At 42.5% G+C, this 6,569-nt stretch overlaps 1 pseudogene; it reads right to left on the reverse strand.

Annotated features, from left to right (window-relative positions):
* Positions 1-4,662: 4,662 nt before the first annotated feature.
* LOC132391326 (large ribosomal subunit protein eL13-like) lies at positions 4,663-5,298 on the reverse strand (annotated as a pseudogene).
* Between the last annotated feature and the right edge of the window lie 1,271 nt (positions 5,299-6,569).

The raw sequence follows: 6,569 nt of genomic DNA on the forward strand, positions 1-6,569 counted from the left end.
TAGGGGAGACATCAGGGATAAGTTCTTTACACAGAGGGTTGTGAGTGCCTGGAATGACTTGCCAGGGATGGTGGTGGAGGCTAAAACATTAGGGGTGTTTAAGAGCCTCTCGGACAGGCAGATGGATGAAAGAAAAATGGAGGGTTATGGGGTAGTGTGGGTTTAGTACTTTTTTTTAAGGATTATGTGGGTCGGCACAATATGGAGGGCTGAAGAGCCTGTACTCTGCTGTAGTGTTCTATGGTTCTATGGTTCTCCAAGAATAGCTCATAAGGACATGAGGAACTGGAGTGGGAGTCAGTCATGTGACCGCCAGAATCCGCTCCAGCATTGACTAAGTTTACTGCGGGTCTTTTGCTGAGTTTCTCCACTCCTGATGCCTAAACTTCAGCCAAGACCTTCAGTCTTATCTGTAACAGTGCTCTTACTTTAGGAAGATTATACTGCACCAACCTATATTTCATGTCCTTGGCGTCTTTAATGATGGATACTGCTTTCATGAGGATTGCTTTTGAAAATGTCATCAACCCATGATAAATGAATTTAAATTCATTAGACTGTCTTGGAGATTATGGAATTAGTTGTCAATAATGACAATCTTGAATGGTAGGTCCTACCTCCCAACCAGAGAGGGAATATTTCCGGCTTTTGAAGCAGAACATACATGGTAATATTATTTTAAACAACAAACATTTTAAATGAAGAACATTTTATTCTGAGGAATAAATTCCAACAGAGACTTTAATGTTATGAACGGTTTCCAGAACACGAGCTGGAAGCAAACAGTATTGAGTACAGATGAACACCATGTCCATCACTGACAGAAGGATCTGGGAAGAGATCTACTTTGGACTTCGGCCAGGTCTACAGAATTAGAATCAGAATCAGGTTTATTAACACCAACACATTTCGCAAAATGTGTTGCTTTGCAGCAACAGAACAGTGTAGTACTAAGATAGTAAAAATTACAAAAAGAAAGATATACACACTCAGGGTATTTCATGATCTTCTGCTACTGTAACAGATCCACTTCAAGGTTCAATATGTTGTGCATTCAGACATGCTCTTCTGCACACCACTGCCGTAATGCATGGTTAGAGTTACAGAGTCAAAGGAAACTACAGCCCAGAAGCAGGCTCTTCAGCCCATCTAGACCATGCCGAACCTTAAGCTGCCTAGTCCCATCGACCTGCGCTCAGAGCAGAGCCCTCCATTTGCCTCCCATCCATGTACCTATGCAAACTTCTCTTAATTATTGAAATCAAAATTGCCTTCACTATTTCCGTTTGCAGCTCCCACTTCCTATTTGCACCTCTGCCAGAAAACAACCTGTCCCAATCCACACTTGCAGCTTGTTCCACTCTCATCACCCTCTGAGTAAAGAAGATGCCCCTCATATTCCCTTTAAAAATTTCACCTTTCACCCTTAACCTATTACTTCAAGCTGTAGTCTCACACAACCTCAGTGGAAAAAAATATGCTTGCATTTACTCTATTTTTTATTTTGTATATGTCTATCAAATCGCCCCTCAATCTTCTATGCTCTTGGGAATAAAGTTCAAACTTATTCAACCTTTCCTTATAGCTCAGGTCCTTCATTCCCGGCAACATCCTTGTAAACTTTTTCTGCAATCATACAATCTTACTTACATCTTCCCTCTGGGTAGGTGACCAAAACTGCACACACTACTCCAAATTAGGCCTCACCAATGTCTTATACAACTTCAACATAACGTCCCAACTCCTGTACTCAGTACTTTGTCTATGGAAACCAATGTGCCAAAAGTTTTCCTTACAACTCCAACTATCTGTGATACCACTTCGAATAAATTATGGACCTGTATTCCCAGATCCCTTTGTTCTACCACACTCCTCAGTTCCCCACCGCTCACTAAATGCAACACCTCACACTCATCAGCATTAAATTCCATCAGCTATATTTCAGCCCATTTTTCCATTTGGCCAAGATCCTGCTGCAAGCTTTGATAGCCTTCCTCACTGTCCACTAGAGGCCCAATCCTGGTGTCAGCTGCAAATTTGCTGATTCAGTTAACTATATTATCATCCAGGTCATTGATATAGATGACAAACCACAACAGTTCCAGCACTGATCCCTGTGGAACAGCACTAGGTACAGGCCTCCATTCAGAGAGGCAATCATCCATTACCACTCCCTGGCTTTTCCCAGAAAGGCAAAGTCTAATCCAATTTGCTACCTCATCCTGAATGCCAAGTGACTGAACCTTTCTGACCAAACTCTCACGTGGGACTTTATCAAATGCATTATTAAAGTCCATATGGATAACATCCACTGCCTTGCCTTCATCAATCTTCCTGGTATCATCCTTGAATAATTCTATAATATTGGTTGGACATGACCCAACATGTAAAATGCAATGCTGACTATCCTTAATCAATCTCCATCTATCCAAACACTCATATGTTCGGTCCCTTTGAATACCTTCCAATTACTTCCCCACAAATGATGCCAGGCTCACCAGCCTATAATTTCCTGGTTTATTCTTACAGCCTTTATTAATCAGTGGGACAACATTAGCTAATCTCCAATATTCCAGTACCTCACCTGTTGCTAAGGTGAGTTTTTGCTCTTGCCCCCTCATAGGGTCTGAGGGAACACCTTTCAGGCCCTGCAAATTTGTCCACCATGATTTGCCTCAAGACAGCAAACGCCTTCTCCTCTATAACCTGTATAGATTCCATGACCTCATTGTTGCTTTGCCTCACTTCTATAGATTCTGCCATGTAAGTACAGATACAAAAAAATCCATTTAAGATCTCCTCCATCTCTTTTGACTCCACACATATATTACCATTCTGATCTTCTAGAGGACTAATTTTGTCCCTGGAACTCATTTTGCTCTTAACATATCTGTAGAAGCCCAAGGATTCTCCTTCACCTTGTTGCTAGAGCAACCTCATGCCTTCTTTTAGCCCTCTTTTGATTTCTTTCTTAAGTGTTCTCTTACATTTCAGATTCAGAATCAGAATCAAGTTTATTATCATGCCATCTGATGTGAACTTTGTTAACTTAGCAGCAGCAGTTCAATGCAATACATTAACTAGGAGAGAAAAAAATTCAATGTCCATTTATAAGTCAGATGGCAGAGAGGAGGAAGCTGTTCCTGAATCACTGAGTGTGTGCCTTCAGGCTTCTGTACCTCCTACCTGATAGTAACAGTGAGAAAAGGGCATGTCCTGGATGCTGGAGGCCTTTAATAATGGACACTGCCTTTCTGAGACTGCTCCCTGAAGATATCCTGGGTACTTTGTAGTCTAGTACCCAAGATGGAACTGAATAGATTTACAACCCTCTGCAGCTTCTTTCGTTCCTGTGCAGTAGCCCCTTCATACCAGACAGTGATGCATCCTGTCAGAATGCTCTCCATGGTACAACTATAGAAGTTTTTGAGTGTATTTGTTGACATGCCAAATCTCTTCAAACTTCTAATAAAGTATAGCCGCTCTCTTGCCTTCTTTATAACTCCATCGATATGTTGGGACCAGGTTAGATCCTCGGAGATATTGACACCCAGGAACCTGAAGCTGCTCACTCTCTCCACTTTTGAGGATTGGCATGTGTTCCTTCATCTTACCCTTCTTGAAGTCCACAATCAGCTTTTTCGTCTTACAGATGTTGAGTGCCAGATTGTTGCATTAGCTGGCATATCTCACTCCTGTACGCCCTCTCGTCATCACCTGAGTTTGAACCAACAATGGTTGTATTGTACACAAATTTATAGATGGCATTTGAGCTACACCTAGCCACACAGTCATGTGTATACAGAGAGCAGAGCAGTGGGCTAAGCACACATCCTTAAGGGGTGCCAGTGTTGATCATCAGTGTGGAGGATATGTCATCACCAACCCACACAGATTGTGGTCTTCCAGTTAAGAAGCTGAGGATCCACTTGCAGAGGGAGGTACAGAGGCCCATGTTCTGCAACTTCTCAGTTAGGATTGTAGGAATGATGGTATTAAATGCTGAGCTATAGTCGATGAACAGCATCCTGACATAGGTGTTTGTGTTGTCCAGGCGGTCTAAAGTCATGTGGATTTTCGTTGACCTATTGTGGCGATAGGCAAATTGCAATGGTTCCAGGTCTTTGCTGAGGCAGGAGTTCGGTCTGGTCATGAGCAATCCCTCAAAGCATTTCATCACTGTCAAAGTGAGTGCTACTGGGCAATAATCATTAAGGCAGCCCACATTATTCTTCTTATGCACTGGTATAATTTTTGCCTTATACTCCTCAAGAACCTCATTTGTTCCTGCCTACAAATACCTGCTATACACCTCCTTATTTTTCTTAACTAGGGCCTCATTATTTCTCAAAAGCCAATGTTCCCTAAACCTATTATTCTTGCCTTTTATTCTGACAGGCACATACAAATTTTGTACTCTCAAATTTTTACATTTGAAGGCCTCCCAATTACCAATTACTCCTTTGCCAGAAAACAGCCTGTCCCAATCCACATTGCCAAACCCTTTCTGATACCATCAAAATTGGCCTTTGTCCAATTTAGAATCTCAGCCCGAGGTCCAGACCATAATCACTTTTCTATAATCACTTTAAAACTAACAGCATTTTTTTTGTGAAGAATGACAGTTTATTTCCCATGAGCTCTATATGTAAAAGTTCAATATTATTTATTTTTCTCAATATCTTGCTCTGCTGCCTCCTTCACTTGCTTGGCATGGATTCCAAACAAACGGGCATTTGCTCGGGCCATACGAAGACTTGGGAAGGCCTTGAAGTTCTTCTCATCCTCTGAGATTACCCTAGCTTTCTCCTTCTTGTACACATTCTTCATTGGAATGACAGGATCAGTTAGCTGAGTTGCCACTTTAATTTCTTCAGCTGTGGAATCTCCCTTCTTGGGTGCAGAAGCCTTTCTTGGGAAGACGATCAACTTAGAGCGATATTCTTTTAGACACTGAACGTTACACTGAATAGATTCTGTTGACTTGTTGCGACGTCTATAATCAACTGCAATGCCAATAGTACGTGCCAGTCTCCTGTTGATGCCTGCTGCCTTTAATTCTTTCAAGCTGAAGCCTCATCCAGCACGTACTTTAGTGTGATACCTTACAGTGGGACATCTAACAACAGGTCTAAAGGGGCCAGCAACTGGTCGTGGAGCAATGCAATGCGCTTTAGCTTGCCGTGCCTTCCGTCTGCGTATTTTTCTGGCTGGCTCATTGAACCAAGTACAGACCCTCTTCTGCCAATCCTTGTGGAAATGAAGGTTCAGGATCATCCCATTTCAACTTAGAGCCATTGTTGCTTATTGAACGGGGAAAGCACCATCTGCAGAAAAATGGCCGTGGGAAAAGAGAAGCAAAACTGACAGCATTATTTGAGTTCTTGTTGCGTTTCTGAAAGCTTGAACCAGTCTTTCCATTCTCCTCCAAACTCTCTCATTAAAGAAGCAATTTTCCCACAGAAGTGATGCTCAATCAAGTTTTTCAATCTCTCACTGCTACAGTCGGAAGTTCCCACCTGCTTCAAAATGGCAACAATCATACCAGTGCTCAAGAAGAGTAGTGTGGGCTCCCTTAATGACAATCATCCGGTAGCACTCACATGATGAAATGCTTTGAGAGGTTGGTCATGGCTATAATCAATTCCTGCTTCAGCAAGGACATGGACCCACTGCAGTTTGCCTATCATCATAACAGGTCTGCAGCAGACCCAATTTCATTGTCTCCATGTGGATTGGACATGTGGATCACCTGGACAATACAAACACTTATGTCAAGATGATGTTCATTGACTACAGCTCAATGTTTGGCACCATCGTTCCTACAGTCCTGATGAAAAAAAACTACAGAACCTTGAACTCTATACCTCCCTCTGCAACTGGCTTCTCAATTTCCTCATCAGAAGAGCACAATCTGTACGGATTGGTAATAACACTGGGATGTGTGCTTAGCCCACTACTCATCTCTCTCTATTCTATGCTCAAATGCCATCTGTAAATTTACTGATGATACAACCATTGCCGGCAGAATCTCAGATGGAGATGAGGGTGCGTACAGGAGCGAGATTTACCGGCTACTTAAGTGGTGTCGCAGCAACAACCTTGCTCTCAGCGTCAGTAAGACGAGACAGCTGATTGTGGATTTCAGAAAGGGTAAGATAAAGGAACATGGATCAGTCTTCATAGAGGGATCAGAAGTGGAGAGAGTGAGCAATTTCAAGTTCCTGGGTCATGATCAGTGAGGAGCTAAAGTGGTTGCAACATATAAAGAAGGCAAGACCATGGCTATATTTCATTAGGAATTTGAGGTGATTTGATTTGTCACCTAAAATACTCAAAAACTTCTACAGATGTACCGTAGAGTGCATTCTGTATGGCTGCATCACCATCTGGTATGGTCGTGGGGGGGGGGTGGTGGTGCTACTGCACAGGATCAAAAGAAGCGGCAGAAAGTTGTAAAATTAGTCGGAATGGTGTAGAGCTGTGGCCAGCCACACAGTGATAGGTGTAGAGGCAGTAGAGCAGTGAGAGAGAGCGTACTTGAAGTATGCCAGGGTTGATTGTCAGCA

Source organism: Hypanus sabinus, chromosome 1 (genome assembly GCF_030144855.1).
Source record: "Hypanus sabinus isolate sHypSab1 chromosome 1, sHypSab1.hap1, whole genome shotgun sequence".
Classification (NCBI taxonomy): domain Eukaryota; kingdom Metazoa; phylum Chordata; class Chondrichthyes; order Myliobatiformes; family Dasyatidae; genus Hypanus; species Hypanus sabinus.